Source organism: Lucilia sericata, unplaced genomic scaffold (genome assembly GCF_015586225.1).
Source record: "Lucilia sericata isolate MDLA Ls3-8-SP2 unplaced genomic scaffold, ASM1558622v1 Contig000345F_arrow, whole genome shotgun sequence".
NCBI lineage: Eukaryota > Metazoa > Arthropoda > Insecta > Diptera > Calliphoridae > Lucilia > Lucilia sericata.
The window spans coordinates 337,960-360,680 of record NW_023994365.1 but is presented as its reverse complement, the minus strand read 5'-3'; the positions used below and the strand labels follow the sequence as shown (position 1 = coordinate 360,680).

Sequence of the window (22,721 nt, the reverse complement as noted above, 5' to 3'; positions counted from 1 at the left end):
TTCAGTTCTAGTTTAGTTCAGTTCTAGTTCAGTTCTAGTTCAGTTCTAGTTCAGTTCTAGTTCAGTTCTAGTTCAGTTCTAGTTCAGTTCTAGTTCAATTCTAGTTCAGTTCTAGTTCAGTTCTAGTTCTAGTTCAGTTCTAGTTCAGTTCTAGTTCAGTTCTAGTTCAGTTCTAGTTCAGTTCTAGTTCAGTTCTAGTTAAGTTCTAGTTCAGTTCTAGTTCAGTTCTAGTTCAGTTCTAGTTCAGTTCTAGTTCAGTTCTAGTTCAGTTCTAGTTCAGTTCTAGTTCAGTTCTGGTTCAGTTCTAGTTCAGTTCTAGTTCAGTTCTAGTTCTAGTTCTAGTTCAGTTCTAGTTCAGTTCTAGTTCAGTTCTAGTTCTAGTTCAGTTCTAGTTCAGTTCTAGTTCAGTTCTAGTTCAGTTCTAGTTCAGTTCTAGTTCAGTTCTAGTTCAGTTCTAGTTCAGTTCTAGTTCAGTTCTAGTTCAGTTCTAGTTCAGTTCTAGTTCAGTTCTAGTTCAGTTCTAGTTCAGTTCTAGTTCAGTTCTAGTTCAGTTCTAGTTCAGTTCTAGTTCAGTTCTAGTTCAGTTCTAGTTCAGTTCTGGTTCAGTTCTGGTTCAGTTCTAGTTCAGTTCTAGTTCAGTTCTAGTTCAGTTCTAGTTCAGTTCTAGTTCAGTTCTAGTTCAGTTCTAGTTCAGTTCTAGTTCAGTTCTAGTTCAGTTCTAGTTCAGTTCTAGTTCAGTTCTAGTTCAATTCTAGTTCAGTTCTAGTTCAGTTCTAGTTCTAGTTCTAGTTCAGTTCTAGTTCAGTTCTAGTTCAGTTCTAGTTCAGTTCTAGTTCAGTTCTAGTTCAGTTCTAGTTCAGTTCTAGTTCAGTTCTAGTTCAGTTCTAGTTAAGTTCTAGTTAAGTTCTAGTTAAGTTCTAGTTCAGTTCTAGTTCAGTTCTGGTTCAGTTCTGGTTCAGTTCTAGTTCAGTTCTAGTTCAGTTCTAGTTCAGTTCTAGTTCAGTTCTAGTTCAGTTCTATTTCTTTCTAGTTCTAGTTCAGTTCTAGTTCAGTTCTAGTTCAGTTCTAGTTCAGTTCTAGTTCAGTTCTAGTTCAGTTCTAGTTCAGTTCTAGTTCAGTTCTAGTTCAGTTCTAGTTCAGTTCTAGTTCAGTTCTAGTTCAGTTCTGGTTCAGTTCTGGTTCAGTTCTAGTTCAGTTCTAGTTCAGTTCTAGTTCAGTTCTAGTTCAGTTCTAGTTCAGTTCTAGTTCAGTTCTAGTTCAGTTCTAGTTCAGTTCTAGTTCAGTTCTAGTTCAGTTTAGTTCAGTTCTAGTTCAGTTCTAGTTCAATTCTAGTTCAGTTCTAGTTCAGTTCTAGTTCAGTTCTAGTTCAGTTCTAGTTCAGTTCTAGTTCAGTTCTAGTTCAGTTCTAGTTCAGTTCTAGTTCAGTTCTAGTTCAGTTCTAGTTCAGTTCTAGTTCAGTTCTAGTTCAGTTCTAGTTCAGTTCTAGTTCAGTTCTAGTTCAGTTCTAGTTCAGTTCTAGTTCAGTTCTAGTTCAGTTCTAGTTCAGTTCTAGTTCAGTTTAGTTCAGTTCTAGTTCAGTTCTAGTTCAGTTCTAGTTCAATTCTAGTTCAATAAGGACTAAATATTTACCGGCAAAAATTTAATTTACATCCTTGTTAAGTTAAATTCTTTGTTAAATGACGTAAGATGTTATCACTACCAGAAGAAGCGTGTTTCACAAGACATCCTAGTAAATAAAGAAATGACGTAAGTTGTAGAGAAGAAAAATAGCAAAAAAAAAAAATCACTTAAATTAGCAATACAGGTAGCAAGGATACCCAAGACACTTCTTAAGAATTCTTTTATTATAATATTTTATTAACATTGAACATTTCGTAACAATTTTGCCAAGAAAAGGGTTTATTTATGCTTTATTTTTCTTTGGGGGATTTTAACTTTGTTTAGTTTCTTTATGCTCCTCTTCTTCTGTATACCAACCAAATCCCCAAGGAGTTGACTCATGTTTTATCCTGTTGCTGCTGTACTTTTTGTTATTTTCTTTGATTCGTTTTTTTTCCAACAAAACAAACTCTAAAAGAAAACAGCGAAAAAGTAATAAATAACTTTAACTTAGAAGTTACTACAATCAATTCGTCTGTTTTATAGAATTGTAACAAGTTTCTTTAGGGGATGATAAAAAAATCACTTCCATTCAAGAATTCTTATTGAGAGAGTGAAATAAATGAGAAGAGAGCAGTTTTGAAATAAATTTCTGCATAAAGGAATTTCTTGTAAACAAAGGGGTTATATTTTATTCTCACATTCTCTCATTGGGTTTGTTTACTTTTTTTTTAGTTTTTCTCCCCTTTAGTTAATAAAATGTTGTTGTTTTTATTCGCGCGTAAACCTGTACTTAAGATTTTGAACCACACAAACACATACACCCTATTACTCGCGTTTTATCCTTAAGTTCCTTTATAGCGTGTTTGCAGGGGATTTAATATTAAACAACTTCAAGGATATTCATGTTCTTCCTGTTTTGTTTATTTCTTTTTCTTTCTCTCATTTTTCTTATTGAGTTCTGTTATGTTTTTCCTTTAGATTGCTTTATTATCTTGTAAAAAGGACTCTATGACACAGTTTTCTGGTGCAATTCAGGGAAGTCGGTCGTTGTTTTTGTCGTTTTTTAAAGAAATCGCGTAAATTCGTTAGTAGAGTAGTATTTTATTTATTGTTTTTTAGCAATTATTGATGTTTTTTGTTAGTCTTTTTCTTATTGAAAACAATTAAAAGTGTTTAATACAAAGGACTTATTGTAACAAGGATATTTATAAAAAATAACTAAAACATAATCTGCACTAAAATTAAGACTTGTTAAAAATAAATTTGTTTACAAACAATCTTAACACTATTGTGTATATTACTTTCTTGAAAAGTTAAGTAATTTACTAAAGATCAAGGATATAACCAGTTGACTTTTAAAGGTAAAATATTTAAATTGAAGACTTTACAAATGTTGAAATAATTACCAAAACCTCATTTTTTCAATAAAAATTTCATTTGTTACCAAACACAGATAAAAATGCATATTTTTTGCTTTGAATCAAAATTTTTACTAAAAATACACTTTTCAACTGAAAATTCTGATTTTCATTAAAAATTCTATATTTTACTAAAAATCCAAATTTTCACTAAAATCTAAAGTTTCACAGAAAATCTAAATTTTCACTAAAAATCTAGATTTTCGTTAAAATTAATTTTTTAATAAAATTATATTTTTCACTAAAATCCAAATTTTAACTAAAAACCCAAAATTTCTCTAAAAATCCAAATTTTCACTAAAAACCCAAATTTCACTAAAAATCCAATTTTTCACTAAAAGCCAAAATTTCACTAAAAATCCAAATTTTCACTAAAAATCCAAAGTTTCACTAAAAATTAGATTATTTATAAAATCCCAATTTTACTAAAAATGTAATTTTTTTTCAGTTCTAGTTCAGTTTTTTCAGTTCTATGTAGTTCAGTTCTAGTACAGTTCTATGTAGTTCAGTTCTAGTTCAGTTGTAGTTCAGTTCTAGTTCAGTACTAGTTCAGTTCTAGTTCTGTTCTAGTTCAGTTCTAGTTCAGTTCTAGTACAGTTCTAGTACAGTTCTAGTTCAGTTCTAGTACAGTTCTAGTTCAATTCTAGTTCAGTTCTAGTTCAGTTCTAGTTCAGTTCTAGTTCAGTTCTAGTTCAGTTCTAGTTCAGTTCTAGTTCAGTTCTAGTTCAGTTGTAGTTCTAGTTCAGTTCTAGTTCAGTTCTAGTTCAGTTCTAGTTCAGTTCTAGTTCAGTTCTAGTTCAGTTCTAGTTCAGTTCTAGTTCAGTTCTAGTTCAGTTCTAGTTCAGTTCTAGTTCAGTTCTAGTTCAGTTCTAGTTCAGTTCTAGTTCAGTTCTAGTTCAGTTCTAGTTCTAGTTCAGTTCTAGTTCAGTTCTAGTTCAGTTCTAGTTCAGTTCTAGTTCAGTTCTAGTTCTAGTTCTAGTTCAGTTCTAGTTCAGTTCTAGTTCAATTCTAGTTCAATTCTAGTTCAGTTCTAGTTCAGTTCTAGTTCAGTTCTAGTTCAGTTCTAGTTCAGTTCTAGTTCAGTTCTAGTTCAGTTCTAGTTCAGTTCTAGTTCAGTTCTAGTTCAGTTCTAGTTCAGTTCTAGTTCAGTTCTAGTTCAGTTCTAGTTCAGTTCTAGTTCAGTTCTAGTTCAGTTCTAGTTCAGTTCTAGTTCAGTTCTAGTTCAATTCTAGTTCAGTTCTAGTTCAGTTCTAGTTCTAGTTCTTTCTAGTTCAGTTTTAGTTCAGTTCTAGTTCAGTTCTAGTTCAGTTCTAGTTCAGTTCTAGTTCAGTTCTAGTTCAGTTCTACTTCAGTTCTAGTTAGTTCTAGTTTAGTTCTAGTTTAGTTCTAGTTTAGTTCTAGTTTAGTTCTAGTTTAGTTCAAGTTTAGTTCTGTTGAGGTGGCCTCTGAGCACATTATTACACGATCTTATGCAAGGTCGAAATGCATAACATAATTTATGGGATCGCATAGCTATGCTGTCTATTACGAGTTAAAATTTAATAGATTTTCTATAATTTTCCCAATGATCTACCATATGATCTTAGGAAGTTCTGAGACTAATAATTCTCCAAGAGATTGCATTTAGCCATACTTTTATTATGTTCCCTAATGTTTTACAAACAATTATTTTCAATTAGTGTTTCAAACTTAACACTAAACTAATAATAATAGTTCCCTGCTTTCTAATATTAAAATTTCCAATGACGAACACAAATTATTTTTAACGTCAATGGAAGAACAAAGTCCATAGTGCAATAGTAAAGAAAGAATTTCATTTATTTTTGTATTGAATTTTAAAATAAAATTTACAAAATATACAAAATTCTTTGTTCTTGTAAAATGTGCAACAAACAAAGCAATTAAAAGTGTTGTATTCGGCTATGACGATTCTTATATACCTATCATTAAAGTGAATTTAAAGTGAATTTCGAAAGCTGGTATAGAGAGTGAATAAGATTTTCTAGAAAGTGTCAACACACATAGACGGATGGACGTAGAGTCACAGCTAGATCATCTTAGAATCTAGCAATCATAGACCGATTTTGTCCATGTTCTGATTAATAAAGAACATTTGCTTCTTCAAAACCCTTTTTGTTTACGTTATGGTGCCAACAATAGGGCGACAGATAAATATTGCTAGATTGTCTAAAAATTACCCAAATGGGGAACGGAGTTTGTTCATTTTCTTCTTCTATCTCTTTTTTTTCGTGCCAATAATAGACAGATAAACCGACACAACTAGATGGTCTTAGAATATTGCAAGGATCCAAACAATTTATGGGATCCATGAGGAATATTTGTATAAGTAGCACATGGAATGACAAAATCAATACACCTTCCATCTTTTTTAAAAATGGATATAAGAATGAAGACAAAAATTTCGCACAAAATGACCAACATTTTTATGGCGGCTGTAAAAAAGAAGAATAATTATAACAAATCAACAATAATAAACACAAGCAAATATTTACAAAACAACAACAAAAATAAATAATATTATAAATATTTACACGTTTTTTTATAACACCCACCATTAAAATGCAAAAAAAAAAACCAAAACAAAGAACATTTGTTTTTGTTTTGGTGTTTTTCTGTTGTTGTTCTATTCAAAATTAAAACTTGCAGTTTGATTGCAATTAAAACCGCCAGCGTTAAGCGATGAGAAAACAAAAACAAATGTAAATTTTTGTTTTCCTTTGTCATCTGCGGTTGTGGTTACAATTGTAATGAAACTGTTTAGAATATATACATATATAGGCGATTAAGTGGAAGAACGAGTGAGGAGAGTACAAACGCAGAGTGTAGACAAAGTGTGTTGTCTACAACTCACGTGTTAGTGATGCTAATATTTGAAAGGTACCAATCACTGTTGATCATTTACATATCTGGAGCTAAATGGTACCAATTCCATTTCTTTTTATTAATATAAATTATTAACGTCTAGCAAATACGTTACGTGGAATATCTGAGACTCTAAGATTCATTATTACCTTAAGGGAGGGGGTAAAAAGTTGCCGGGAGTACATTAATTGTGCATTTTTTTAATTTTCATTTATGCTAATTATAATGTCATAATTGTTTAATAAAAAATTATAAATAAATTAATAAATATGGAAATTGCTTTCGAAATAGCATGATTTTAGTTGGCGTTTATTACACAAACTTAATGAACTTTATGATGAAATATACAATTAATTAAAGTATTTATAATAATGGAAAGTTGATAATACTATAAACAATCTAAAGGAAATGTTATAAACAAAATGTAATGGAATATATTGATTCGAATTTTAAAAGAGAACTCTTTACAGCACTAGTACTTTTGGTTTTAAAGATTACCAATAACTTACATACCCACCAAAAAGGCACAACTTAAAAACTTGAAAACTGTTATTTTTCATAATAAACTTGATTACAAATAAATTTATCCTGTAAACAAATTAATTAAAAAATTTATATATTCTTTTCTTTATTTCCAGTTTTATTGCTTTTCGCTTCCAGTGCAAAACATTTTGTTTTTGTTATGATGAAATTGATTTGTTAATAAATTTGTTGAGGTAAGTTACAATAACAATTATATAAATTGTATAATATTGACGTTATGGTTGTTTAATTTTACAAATACATGTATAACAATATAAATATTATTTAAATTAAAACCAGCATGTCAAGAATTATTTAAATATTTAATTTGTCGGTTTAATATTGCAACAGAATAACAGAATAAATATGTTTGGAATGTCATTAAACTTGATTGTGTCACTTTTTTTTTGTTATTATTATAATATTTGCTTAGGCCAGCTAAACTACGGGTGTTTTCTACTCTAATCGTATGAACAGGGGAATGAATGATGTTTGATACAAATGTCTGGCAGCCATAACTGAACTAGAACTGAACTAGAACTGAACTTGAACTGAACTAGAACTGTACTAGAACTGAACTAGAACTGAACTAGAACTAGAACTGAACTAGAACTGAACTAGAACTGAACTAGAACTGAACTAGAACTGAACTAGAACTGAACTAGAACTGAACTAGAACTGAACTAGAACTGAACTAGAACTGAACTAGAACTGAACTAGAACTGAACTAGAACTGAACTAGAACTGAACTAGAACTGAACTAGACTGAACTAGAACTGAACTAGAACTGAACTAGAACTGAACTAGAACTGAACTAGAACTGAACTAGAACTGAACTAGAACTGAACTAGAACTGAACTAGAACTAGAACTGAACTAGAACTGAACTAGAACTGAACTAGAACTGAACTAGAACTAAACTAGAACTAAACTAGAACTAAACTAGAACTAAACTAGAACTGAACTAGAACTGAACTAGAACTGAACTAGAACTGAACTAGAACTGAATTAGAACGAACTAGAACTGAACTAGAACTGAACTAGAACTGAACTAGAACTGAACTAGAACTGAACTAGAACTGAACTAGAACTGAACTAGAACTGAACTAGAACTGAACTTGAACTGAACTAGAACTGAACTAGAACTGAACTAGAACTGAACTAGAACTGAACTAGAACTGAACTAGAACTGAACTAGAACTGAACTAGAACTGAACTAGAACTGAACTAGAACTGAACTAGAACTGAACTAGAACTGAACTAGAACTGAACTAGCACTGAACTAGAACTGAACTAGAACTGAACTAGAACTGAACTAGAACTGAACTAGAACTGAACTAGAACTGAACTAGAACTGAACTAGAACTGAACTAGAACTGAACTAGAACTGAACTAGAACTGAACTAGAACTGAACTAGAACTGAACTAGAACTGAACTAGAACTGAACTAGAACTGAACTAGAACTGAACTAGAACTGAACTAGAACTGAACTAGAACTGAACTAGAACTGAACTAGAACTGAACTAGAACTGAACTAGAACTGAACTAGAACTGAACTAGAACTGAACTAGAACTGAACTAGAACTGAACTAGAACTGAACTAGAACTGAACTAGAACTGAACTAGAACTGAACTAGAACTGAACTAGAACTGAACTAGAACTGAACTAGAACTGAACTAGAACTGAACTAGAACTGAACTAGAACTGAACTAGAACTGAACTAGAACTGAACTAGAACTGAACTAGAACTGAACTAGAACTGAACTAGAACTGAACTAGAACTGAACTAGAACTGAACTAGAACTGAACTAGAACTGAACTAGAACTGAACTAGAACTGAACTAGAACTGAACTAGAACTGAACTAGAACTGAACTAGAACTGAACTAGAACTGAACTAGAACTGAACTAGAACTGAAGTAGAACTGAAGTAGAACTGAACTAGAACTGAACTAGAACTGAACTAGAACTGAACTAGAACTGAACTAGAACTGAACTAGAACTGAACTAGAACTGAAGTAGAACTGAACTAGAACTGAACTAGAACTGAACTAGAACTGAACTAGAACTGAACTAGAACTGAACTAGAACTGAAGTTGAACTGAAGTAGAACTGAACTAGAACTAAACTATAACTGAACTAGAACTGAAGTTGAACTGAAGTAGAACTGAAGTAGAACTGAACTAGAATTGAACTAGAACTGAACTAGAACTGAACTAGAACTGAACTAGAACTGAACTAGAACTGAACTAGAACTGAACTAGAACTGAACTAGAACTGAACTAGAACTGAACTAGAACTGAACTAGAACTGAACTAGAACTGAACTAGAACTGAACTAGAACTGAACTAGAACTGAACTAGAACTGAACTAGAACTGAACTAGAACTGAACTAGAACTGAACTAGAACTGAACTAGAACTGAACTAGAACTGAACTAGAACTGAACTAGAACTGAACTAGAACTGAACTAGAACTGAACTAGAACTGAACTAGAACTGAACTAGAACTGAACTAGAACTGAACTAGAACTGAACTAGAACTGAACTAGAACTGAACTAGAACTGAAGTAGAACTGAAGTAGAACTGAACTAGAACTGAACTAGAACTGAACTAGAACTGAACTAGAACTGAACTAGAACTGAACTAGAACTGAACTAGAACTGAAGTTGAACTGAAGTAGAACTGAACTAGAACTGAACTAGAACTGAACTAGAACTGAACTAGAACTGAACTAGAACTGAACTAGAACTGAACTAGAACTGAACTAGAACTGAACTAGAACTGAACTAGAACTCAACTAGAACTGAACTAGAACTGAACTTCAGGTTAAGCTGTTCATTTGACACTCACACGTACATGACAGTTAAAAATAACACCTTTAAATGAAAAAACCGTGTTTTAATACCGTTCGTTGTACAAAGTTTAGAATAATTTTAATACCTGGAGCTTTAAACACTAAACAAATACCTTTAGGAGCCCATTTTCCATAATATTTTATGCATAAATCAATTACGCAGCAAAATTTAATTTTCCAACAATTTTGAGATTTATATAAAAAAAGAAAACCTTTCATTAAATCTCATTAAAAAGGAATTTAAAGGGATTTTTTACAAGACAAAATACAATAAAAAAAACACTTGACAGTATACCCGAACACATTATAGGCCGATTTTCGTGGTAAATAAATACAATTCAAATGGATAAACAATTTATGAAAAATAAACATGGCCTTGAAACTTAAATTCCCTACATACATACACACATAATTTTCTTATAAGAAACACAAACAAATAAAGAGAAAAAAAGAAAAGCTATTGAAAGTCTACAGAATCAACAGCTTAAAGAAAACAAAGTACTATTTACAACAAGAAATACAATAATTAAGTGGAAACTGAGTACTAGAAGTAATTGCCCAGAGGGATAGAAAAAATCAAATACTATATGTGATGCCAGATCATTTTTTACTAAAAATTGGTCAAACAATATCGACAAAATAAAACCTACAAGTTATAATAATTTTATTGACGTTTCTCAAATCTGGCAATCCTGACAAATTGCCACGCCAAATGTAAATAAACAAAAAAGCCCCACTTTTTCGATTCTAAGGAGTAAAGAGAGGAGATCAAAACAAAGTAACAACAATGTTGTCATAGTAGTAGTAGTAATACTTGTAGTACTTAAGACTTGCGTCAATGAAAATGCGAAACACAAAAATTTCCTTTGAAAAACCACCAACACATTTTCAAAACAGAGGAAAGTATAATAAGATATTAATTTAATACATTTTAATATGAGAACTACAAAGTAAAAGCAAAATAAAAAATAAATATTAAATAGAATAAAAAGCAAAAAACAAAATGTCCTGCCGTAGGAAGAATAACACCCACTAATTCTATTTTAGACTAGACAGCCGGTTAAATATCATGGAAAAACAACACTTACAAGTGTTTTCCTTGGACATTCGATTACAAAGTGTCACAGAGAGGGAGAGCAAAAGGGAGAGTTTAAGAAAATATTAAAGAAAAACAAAAATTTTATATAAAACATGATATGGCTCCAAGGTCTTCATACCAGGGTTGGAAAGTTTTGCGCTATTGAAAGTTTCGCAACTAGAATTGAATATGAACAGAATAATAATTGAATCAGATCTGGAGAACTAGAACTAAACTAGAACTAAACTAGAACTTAACTAGAAACTGAACTAGAACTAAACTAGAACTGAATTAGAACTGAACTAGAACTGAACTAGAACTTAGAACTGAACTAGAATGACCTAGAACTGACTAGAACTGAACTAGAACTGAACTAGAACTGAACTAGACTGAACTAGAACTGAACTAGAAACTGAACTAGAACTGAACTAGAACTGAACTAGAAATGAACTAGAAACTGAACTAGAACTGAACTAGAACTGAACTAGAAGTGAACTAGAATGAAACTAGAACTGAACTAGAACTGAACTAGAACTGAACTAGAACTGAACTAGAAACTGAACTAGAACTGAACTAGAATGAACTAGAACTGAACTAGAACTGAACTAGAACTGAACTAGAAACTGAACTAGAACTGAAACTAGAACTGAAACTAGAACTGAACTAGAACTGAACTAGAACTGAACTAGAACTGAACTAGAACTGAACTAGAACTGAACTAGAACTGAACTAGAACGAACTAGAACTGAACTAGAACTGAACTAGAACTGAACTAGAACTGAACTAGAACTGAACTAGAACTGAACTAGAACTGAACTAGAACTGAACTAGAACTGAACTAGAACTGAACTAGAACTGAACTAGAACTGAACTAGAACTGAACTAGAACTGAACTAGAACTGAACTAGAACTGAACTAGAACTGAACTAGAACTGAACTTAGAACTGAACTAGAACTGAACTAGAACTGAACTAGAACTGAACTAGACTGAACTAGAACTGAACTAGAACTGAACTAGAACTGAACTAGAACTGAACTAGAACGAACTAGAACTGAACTAGAACTGAACTAGAACCTGAACTAGAACTGAACTAGAACTGAACTAGAACTGAACTAGAACTGAACTAGAACTGAACTAGAACTGAACTAGAAACTGAACTAGAACTGAACTAGAACTGAACTAGAACTGAACTAGAACTGAACTAGAACTGAACTAGAACTGAACTAGAAACTGAACTAGAACTGAACTAGAACTGAACTAGAACTGAACTAGAACAGAACTAGAACTGAACTAGAACTGAACTAGAACTGAACTAGAACTGAACTAGAACTGAACTAGAACTGAACTAGAACTGAACTAGAACTGAACTAGAACTGAACTAGAACTGAACTAGAACTGAACTAGAACTGAACTAGAATTAGAACTGCATCGGAACAAAACAAGTACGAAACAGGACTAAAACTAAATTTAAAATTATTCAAGTCTGAAAAATATCTTTAATTTCCACAATTTTCGTTGAGTGCAACCGGTATTTTTTTCTTCTATGTTTACATTAAACTTTCGCACACTTCACTCTTCTACTCTCCCTCTCCGTATCGCCCCGTTTTTTCTAACATTCCTTCTAAATTCAATATTTTCTGTTGTGAAATTGAGGAATAAAAACAAAAACCTACAAAAACAAAATACGAATAAATTTCAACAACCAGCAGCCAAAGGACTACTAAAAGACTTTACTACTACTACGTTACTAGACAAGTTATGAAAAAGGACATGCGTAGGAGTAGGCCTTGATGATGACGTTAGCTCCCTCTTTTCAGTATGCCACCCAAATAAAAACAGCAGAGAATTGTAAAAATGGAAAATAGAATAATAAAATCTACCGAAAAAGAAATAAAAAACCAACGTGGGAGTTTTAGGGATTTCAAAAACCAAACCCAAACATTATTGAGTGAATAAATAGAAAAAAGTGTAAGGATGCTTTTTATAAAATTTTGCGTCGTATTTTTTATTTGGTTTCCTTTTACTAGGAATTTGCTTGAATTACAAATTGTTGGTAGTGGTTGAGTGGTTGTATTAGTAGTGGTGGCAGAGTATTAGGTGCAAAAGGATTTATAGGAGATTTAGTGGAATAAGTGGACGTGGTAGTAGCATTTTTTTATTCCATGTTCATATCAAGGATATTATGTTGATAATTCTAGGAATTGTTTTAAATTTCTTAAGGTTATATAGAGAAAAAAACCTACGATTAAATATGGTGTAGGTGAAAACGTTTTAAATTGAAAGAATGTAAAAAAATTAAAATTAGATATTTTAAAAAAGTGTTAAAATAAAAAGTTTTTTACATTTTAGGTTTTTTCCTCCAGCTTTTAGAAACATTTGTTTGAAATTTGAAAACCAAATTCGTATGACGTTTTCTATGACGTCTATGCATTTCAGAATTTGTTTACTTTTATTCGGTTTACCTTTTGTTGTTGTTCTGTTTTGGATTGATTTACATTAAAAAGGAATTTTAATAAAAAAAAATAAGCTATAGGTTTGTTTCGTTAATAATAAATTAAAATTAAATGCAAACAAAATAAAATTTGCATAAATGAATTGAACGGAGTCTTGTGGTTCTAAACTAGAACAGAACTAGAACAAAACTAGAACAGAACTAGAACAGAACTAGAACAGAACTAGAACAGAACTAGAACAGAACTAGAACAGAACTAGAACAGAACTAGAACAGAACTAGAACAGAACTAGAACAGAACTAGAACAGAACTAGAACAGAACTAGAACAGAACTAGAACAGAACTAGAACAGAACTAGAACAGAACTAGAACAGAACTAGAACAGAACTAGAACAGAACTAGAACAGAACTAGAACAGAACTAGAACAGAACTAGAACAGAACTAGAACAGAACTAGAACAGAACTAGAACAGAACTAGAACAGAACTAGAACAGAACTAGAACAGAACTAGAACAGAACTAGAACAGAACTAGAACAGAACTAGAACAGAACTAGAACAAAACTAGAACAAAACTAGAACAGAACTAGAACAGAACTAGAACAGAACTAGAACTAGAACTAGAACAGAACTAGAACTAGAACAGAACTAGAACAGAACTAGAACAGAACTAGAACAGAACTAGAACAGAACTAGAACAGAACTAGAACAGAACTAGAACAGAACTAGAACAGAACTAGAACTGAACTAGAACTGAACTAGAACAGAACTAGAACAGAACTAGAACAGAACTAGAACAGAACTAGAACAGAACTAGAACAGAACTAGAACTAGAACAGAACTAGAACTAGAAACAGAACTAGAACAGAACTAGAACAGACTTAGAAGAGAACTAGAACTACTAGAACAGAACTAGAAGAACAGAACTAGAACAGACTAGAACAGAACTAGAAACAGAACTAGAACTACAGAACTAGAACAGAACTAGAACAGAACTAGAACAGAACTAGAACAGAACTAGACAGAACTAGAACTAGAACAGAACTAGAACAGAACTAGAACAGAACTAGAACAGAACTAGAACAGAACTAGAACAGAACTAGAACAGAACTAGAACAGAACTAGAACAGAACTAGAACAGAACTAGAACAGAACTAGAACAGAACTAGAACAGAACTAGAACAGAACTAGAACAGAACTAGAACAGAACTAGAACAGAACTAGAACAGAACTAGAACAGAACTAGAACAGAACTAGAACAGAACTAGAACAAACCTAGAACAGAACTACAACAGAACTACAACAGAACTACAACAGAACTACAACAGAACTAGAACAGAACTAGAACAGAACTAGAACAGAACTAGAACAGAACTAGAACTGAACTAGAACTGAACTAGAACAGAACTAGAACAGAACTAGAACTGAACTAGAACAGAACTAGAACAGAACTAGAACAGAACTAGAACAGAACTAGAACAGAACTAGAACAGAACTAGAACTGAACTAGAACAGAACTAGAACAGAACTAGAACAGAACTAGAACAGAACTAGAACAGAACTAGAACAGAACTAGAACAGAACTAGAACAGAACTAGAACAGAACTAGAACAGAACTAGAACAGAACTAGAACAGAACTAGAACAGAACTAGAACTGAACTAGAACAGAACTAGAACAGAACTAGAACAGAACTAGAACAGAACTAGAACAGAACTAGAACAGAACTAGAACTGAACTAGAACAGAACTAGAACAGAACTAGAACAGAACTAGAACAGAACTAGAACAGAACTAGAACAGAACTAGAACAGAACTAGAACTGAACTAGAACAGAACTAGGACAGAACTAGAACAGAACTAGAACAGAACTAGAACAGAACTAGAACAGAACTAGAACAGAACTAGAACAGAACTAGAACAGAACTAGAACAGAACTAGAACAGAACTAGAACAGAACTAGAACAGAACTAGAACAGAACTAGAACAGAACTAGAACAGAACTACAACAGAACTACAACAGAACTACAACAGAACTACAACAGAACTAGAGCAGAACTAGAACAGAACTAGAACAGAACTACAACAGAACTACAACAGAACTACATCAGAACTACAACAGAACTAGAACAGAACTAGAACAGAACTAGAACTGAACTAGAACTGAACTAGAACAGAACTAGAACAGAACTAGAACTGAACTAGAACTTAACTAGAACTGAACTAGAACTGAACTAGAACTGAACTAGAATTGAACTAGAACTGAACTAGAACTGAACTAGAACTAGAACTGAACAAGAACTGAACTAGAACTGAACTAGAACTGAACTAGAACTGAACTAGAACTGAACTAGAACTGAACTAGAACTGAACTAGAACTGGACTAGAACTGAACTAGATCTGAACTGGACTAAACTAGAACTGAACCAAAACAGAATCGGAATTTGAAGTGAATTGAATAAAAATTTAAAGAATGTTGAATCACAACTGAACTAAACATGTGATTTTTCTATTGAAAAATTAAATTTTGTTCACTGAAGTCCAGATTTTATCTGTAATTTTTCCATGTAGTCATTTTATCTTAAAAAATACATAAAATTTAAACAAAGAAAATCGATGTTAACAACGCACCATCTAAGTATAAATCTATGTACGTACGACAAATAGCTAAGAAGTCCTTGAAAATTTTATGATCTAAGTTTATAAATAATATTTTACAATACAGTAAAATCCTATAATAAAAGACTGTGAACAAAATTTTCTCAACAACTTTTATTACATGTTATACTAAATTTTGAAAAATACTTACAGTTGATAATAAAAATGCTAAAAATATGCTTGAACATTTTATATTTTATAAATAATTTATACATATTCTAATGTTCTTAATTTCCATAAAGAATTATTTTTATGGCAAACAATGACAGGCAGACGACATACAAAATGTATATAAAATGTCATAATTTAATTGCAACATAAATGAGGTAAAGTACAGTAATTTTTGTACTTGAACTACAAAATTATTTTAAAAAATTTTAAATATTTCAAATAGTTTACATGATTTTAAAAATTTCAATGGCTTTTTTTTGGTGGCAATGTACATAATTGCGGTTTTTGTGGTGATATTATTTGGTTTTGTAATTTTAAATTTTATCTTTTAAATATTTCCGGTTTTTGGCAAATCATTGACTGCCTACCATTCAACACGCCTTCTTTTGTCTTGTAATTTTGAAAAATGTTCATTGAACTTGTTAAATTTGATTTTTCATGACCATGAATTTTTCTTTTTCCATAGAGAGCAAAAGGAAAAGTTTGTAATTTTTCTGAAATTATAAAAATGTTGTTTCTTTGTTATTTTTCTTTTATTTTTCCTGGTAATTGGTATGTCATCCTGTTGATTTTCACTACACACACACACACCCATCTATTAAATGAATTATATTAATGGTAAATGTATGTCAATTTTCATTTAAACGTAACTGTACTGTCAGTAACAAAACAATAATATTAAAATTCTTTGGCACAAAGCAGTTTTTTTGTTTTTTTTTTTTTTTTAAAGAAAACCAAAAAAAAAAAATTCCACAATTTTTCGATTTTCCACCCTCAAATCTAGAAGAAATAAATAAAGAAGTAAAAAAGCACAAACACACATTTTTAACAACAAGAAAAAGTCATCACCACTTATTAATAACAACAAAAACATGTACATATGTATACACATAAGAAGAAGCAGCAAAAGCGTTTAAATACAAACATAAACAGAGAGCGTAAAACTGAGTGTGTAAGTGAATGTGTGTGAAAAACATGTTGTTTACATTTTTTCCCTACAAATGGGGGAGTTAAAAAAACACCCACCCACACAATATATGAGAAAAACTTACACACTCACCCACATCCCCTTTTACACTCCCCCTCCTCTCACCCATCATTATTATTAAGTTTTGCCATATTTTTTGTTTGTTTTGTTTTTCTCTCTACTTTCGGCTTATAATTCTAAATACCAAGAGAGTCGGACAGAAACTTAAACAAAGGAAGTTTTACAAAACAAATAGCGTGATGTAAACACATCACTAAACAACACATAACGGGAGAGTCTTACAGAGAGATACAGGAGATAAAAAGCCATTTTGCAAAGAAAAACACACAACGAGCGGAAGGAAAGGAAATAAACAAAGACGAAAAAAAAACATGTGTTGAATATTTGATTATAATATGGCTGTCTATCCCACTATCTATGAGTGTGTGTGTAACTGTGTTTTTATTTATTTAATTTATTAGCGAATTTTGAAAACAAAACAAAATAGTAAAAACTAACGAGAATGCTTTTTCTTCGGAGGGGTAATAGGAAGTGCTAAACAAAGTATGTATGTTTGTTTGTGAGCAAATGAAGAGACTACAAGTTTAATTTAATAAAGTGTTGTTTATATGAAAAATTAGCAGGGAAATGCGAGGGTGGGTGGAAAAATTATGAATTTAGTTGACTTTTTTCAAGATATCAATTACTTTTCTATAAAAACGTCAAGTTATTTGTATTTTTTTTACCGATAACTATTCTAAAGAAAAGTGTAAACATCGATAACTATTTTAAAGAAAAGTTTAAATATCGATAACTTATCTGTAGAAAAGTTTAAATATTGATAACTTATCTGTAGAAAAGTTCAAATATCGATAACTTTTCTATAGAAAAGTTCAAATATCGATAACTTTTCTATAGAAAAGTTTAAATATCGATAACTTTTCTATAGAAAAGTTCAAATATCCATAACTTGTCGATAGAAAAGTTCAAATATCAATAACTTCTCAAGTTATCTACAACTTTTCTACTGAAATATCAAGTTATGGACAACTTTTCTATAGAAATATCAAGTTATCGATAACTTTTCTGTAGAAAAGTCCAGTAACCTATAACTTTTCTATAGAAAAGTCATGTTATCTATAATTTTTCTATAGAAAAGTCAAGTTATCTATAACTTTTCTATAGAAAAGTCCAGTTATCGATAACTTTTCTATAGAAAAGTCCAGTTATCGATAACTTTTCTATAGAAAAGTCCAGTTATCGATAACTTTTCTATAGAAAAGTCCAGTTATCGATAACTTTTCTATAGAAAAGTCATGTTTATCGATAACTTTTCTATAGAAAAGTCATGTTATCGATAACATTTCTGTAGAAAAGTCAAGTTAACGAAAACTTTTCTATAGAAAAGTCAAGTTAACGAAAACTTTTCTATATAAAAGTCGAGTCATCGATAACTTTTCTATAGAAAAGTCAAGTTATCGACAACTTTTCTATAAAAAAGCCAAGTTTTCGATAATTTTTCTAATTCAGTTCCAGTTCAGTTCTAGTTCAGTTCTAGTTCAGTTCTAGTTCAGTTCTAGTTAGTTCTAGTTAGTTCTAGTTCAGTTCTAGTTCAGTTCTAGTTCAGTTCTAGTTCAGTTCTAGTTCAGTTCTAGTTCAGTTCTAGTTCAGTTCTAGTTCAGTTCTAGTTCAGTTCTAGTTCAGTTCTAGTTCAGTTCTAGTTCAGTTCTAGTTCAGTTCTAGTTCAGTTCTAGTTCAGTTCTAGTTCAGTTCTAGTTCAGTTCTAGTTCAGTTCTAGTTCAGTTCTAGTTCAGTTCTAGTTCAGTTCTAGTTCAGTTCTAGTTCAGTTCTAGTTCAGTTCTTAGTTCAGTTCTAGTTCAGTTCTAGTTCATTCTAGTCAGTTCTAGTTCAGTTCTAGTTCAGTTCTAGTTCAGTTCTAGTTCAGTTCTAGTTTCAGTTCTGTCAGTTCTAGTCTAGTTCAGTTCTAGTTCAGTTCTAGTTCAGTTCTAGTTCAGTTCTAGTTCAGTTCTAGTTCAGTTCTAGTTCAGTTCATAGTTCAGTTCTAGTTCAGTTCTAGTTCGTTCTAGTTCAGTTCTAGTTCAGTTCTAGTTCAGTTCTAGTTCAAGTTCTAGTTCCGTCTAGTTCCAATTCTGTAAGTCTAGTACCTGACTATGAAACTAGAACTGAACTAGAACTGAACTAGAACTGAACTAGAACGAACTAGAACTGAACTAGAACTGAACTAGAACTGAACTAGAACTGAACTAGAACTGAACTAGAACTACTGAACTAGAACTGAACTAGAACTGAACTAGAACTGAAATAGAACTGAACTAGAACTGAACTAGAACTGAACTAGAACTGAACTAGAACTGAACTAGAACTGAACTAGAACTGAACTAGAACTGAACTAGAACTGAACTAGAACTGAACTAGAACTGAACTAGAACTGAACTAGAACTGAACTAGAACTGAACTAGAACTGAACTAGAACTAAACTAGAACTGAACTAGAACTGAACTAGAACTGAACTAGAACTGAACTGGAACTGAATTAGAAAAATTATCGAAAACTTGGCTTTTTTATAGAAAAGTTGTCGATAACTTGACTTTTCTATAGAAAAGTTATCGATGACTCGACTTTTATATAGAAAAGTCAAGTTAACGAAAACTTTTCTATATAAAAGTCGAGTCATCGATAACTTTTCTATAGAAAAGTCAAGTTATCGACAACTTTTCTATAAAAAAGCCAAGTTTTCGATAATTTTTCTAATTCAGTTCCAGTTCAGTTCTAGTTCAGTTCTAGTTCAGTTCTAGTTCAGTTCTAGTTTAGTTCTAGTTCAGTTCTAGTTCAGTTCTAGTTCAGTTCTAGTTCAGTTCTAGTTCAGTTCTAGTTCAGTTCTAGTTCAGTTCTAGTTCAGTTCTAGTTCAGTTCTAGTTCAGTTCCAGTTCAGTTCTAGTTCAGTTCTAGTTCAGTTCTAGTTCTAGTGAACTAGAAAAGTGAAGTTATCGGTAACTTTACTAAGAAAAGTCAAGTGACCAATAACTTTTTCGTATAAAAAAGTCATCATCATTCTTTATATGCATATACAAAAAATTTTTCTAAATTTTCTGATTTTACCCTCGTATTAAAAAGCGCACACTCTAAAACAGCTGAGCTTTGCTATATTTTCTTTTTCTATACGCGATTGTTGTTTTTATATTATAGTAAAACCACACAAAGAACTTTTAAAGGGGCTATTAAAGAGGGAGACATAGAACCCAAGAACCTGGAACAGATAGTAAATAATACATAATTGTTGTTGTTAAAAAAATCCCAAAAAAATATATAAATAAACAGAGAGTGATATACTATATAGAAATTATATACAAAACAAAGAAAAAAAGCTTTTTTCGAAACATCTAGAGAGTAACATAATAAATAAAAGAGCAAAAGTACGCGAGAGAGGTAGAGAAAGAGAGTGTGTTTGTTATTTAAAAACAGCAAATAAATGGCCGCCTATACATATTGGTTAGTGGGGACGTATGATTATTGTAAAAATTTTTATCAAACGGTCAAGAACGTTATTTTTTTAATGCGGAAAAATTAAGAAATTTTAAATAGAATTCATAAAACAAATAGAGTGAACTTTTAAAAGTGTTATAATACAAAAGAACTAAAAATAAATTTAAATAAATTTATAGATTAAATTTAAAAAAGAATTTAATTTTTAAATTTAAAGAAATTTAAATTAAAAAACTATTAAAAAAACGACCGCTGTTAATAAAAATGTTACAATAACAAGTGTAAGATTAAAAGCTTAAATACTGGCCAAAGTGTTATTTATAAATTTTATTTAAAAAGTGTAGAAAACATATGTTTAAATTATTTTCAAACAAAAATTGCGTTATTTAGAGTTTTTGAAACAATTTTAAAGTGTTTAAAGAGAAAAAAATCTAAATTAACATAAATTTGTCATAAAAAATTTTGAAGCTGGTTTGCTCGAACCAGTTTTTTTTTTCGAAAAAAAATTAAACTATAAAAAAATACAAATTATATTTTGAGAAATTGTGTTATGATTTGTGTTAACAAAAAACAACAACAAAATGTAGTTTTTTTAAAACTAAAAAATTAATTTACATAATTTATTTACATTTTAAAATACTAAAAATATATACAAAAAACAATAACAACAACGGCCATTCAAAAACGAAAAAAAAAGAAAACAAAAACAAATAATTTGTCTCCCTCCCCCTATTTTTTTTGTCACTGTTTATAGTTTTGTTTAGAGACTTTGTTTTAGAATTGTGTGTGTGTATGTATGTCTATTTGTATGCGTGAAGGTATGTAAAAATGTCAAAGAAATAATAGAAAACATTAGCAACAACAAGAACAACTTAATTAAATGAAATGAATTAAATTAAAATACTCTTCTTGCGATAAAAACAAATCAAATTGTAACGGTCATCACTCCCCAACTCTCTTGCTCACACTCTATCACAAACACTCTTCTACTCTTTGTATCACTTATATTTGTGTGTGTATGCGAGTGTTAGTTACTTAATTGTTGTCATCACCACAATTACACCATTTCTTAATGTTTTTTTTTTTTGCTAATCTAAACAGCTGCTAATTAACTAAAGTTATTTAGGGGGTTTTTTTTGGAGAGTTTAAGGTGTAGAGAGAGAGAGAGTTTGTAGAAAATAATACAATTTATAAGATTTCCAATATGTTTAAAAAATCTTGTGCTTTAAAATATTTATCATTTCAAGGTCGAATCTACTAACGAAATTTTTGAATGGCATCGTGTGCCGCATGAATTATCATAAAATATTTGATTTTATTAACAATATTAAATACAGTGTTCTATAACAGAGAAAAAATTGCTTTAAAATCAAGGAAGTAAAAAAGGTTTTCTAAAGTTATCGATTCGTTTTTTAAGAAAAGTTCAATTATTGATAAAATATCTATGAAAACTTCAACTATTAATAACTTTTCTACTGAAAGGTAAAGTTATCGTTAAAGAAAAGTTCAGATATCGATAACTTTTCTAAAGAAAAGTCAAAATGTCGATAACTTTTATTTTGAAAAGTTAAGTTATCGATAAAATCGATAACTTTTCTATAGAAAAGTTAAAGTATCTATAACTTTTCTATGGAAAAGTCAAGATATCGATAACTTTTCTATATAAAATCCATAATATCGATAACTTTTCTATAGAAAAGCCATAATATCGATAACTTTCCTATGGAAAAGTCAAGATATCGATAACTTTTCTATAGAAAAGCCATACTATCGATAATTTTTCTATAGAAAAGCCATATTATCGATAACTTTTCTATAGAAAAGCCATACTATCGATAAATTTTCTATAGAAAAGCTATAATATCGATAACTTTTCGATAGAAAAGCCATAATATCGACAACTTTTCAATAGAAAAGCCATAATATCAATAACTTTTCTATAGAAAAGTCATGTTATCGATAACTATTCTATAGAAAAGTCAAGTTATCGATAACTTTTCTATAGAAAAGTCAAGTTATCGATAACTTTTCCATATAGAAAAGCCAAGTTATCGATAACTTTTCTATAGAAAAGTCAAGTTATCGATAACTTTTCTATAGAAAAGTCAAGTTATCGATAAATTTTCTATAGAAAAGTCAAGTTATCGATAACTTTTCTATAGAAAAGTCAAGTTATCGATAACTTTTCTATAGAAAAGTCAAGTTATCGATAACTTTTCTATATAAAAGTCAAGTTATCGATAACTTTTCTATAAAAAAGTCAAGTTAACGATAACTTTTCAATAGAAAAGTCAAGTTATCGATAACTTTTCTATATAAAGGTCAAGTTATCGATAACTTTTCTATAGAAAAGTCAAGTTATCGATAACTTTTCTATAGAAAAGTCAAGTTATCAATAACTTTTCTATAGAAAAGTCAAGTTATCGATAACTTTTCTATAAAAAAGTCAAGTTATCGATAACTTTTCTATAGAAAAGTCAAGTTATCGATAACATTTCTATTTGAAAGTCAAGTTATCGATAACTTTTCCATAGAAAAGTCAAGTTATCGATAACTTTTCTATAGAAAAGTCAAGTTATCGATAACTTTTCTAAAGATAAGCCAAGTTATC

The 22,721-nt window shown here is 30.7% G+C and overlaps 1 protein-coding gene across 1 annotated transcript in view; it reads left to right on the top strand.

Moving 5' to 3' along the window:
• Positions 1-6,540: 6,540 nt before the first annotated feature.
• The window catches only part of LOC119603876 (protein CREBRF homolog), a 57,711-nt gene continuing 41,530 nt past the window's right edge, over positions 6,541-22,721 (top strand). The window contains exon 1 of the mRNA XM_037956139.1: positions 6,541-6,619. The gene's annotated coding sequence lies outside the window, so the exon portion shown is untranslated. The remainder of the gene's footprint in view (positions 6,620-22,721) is intronic.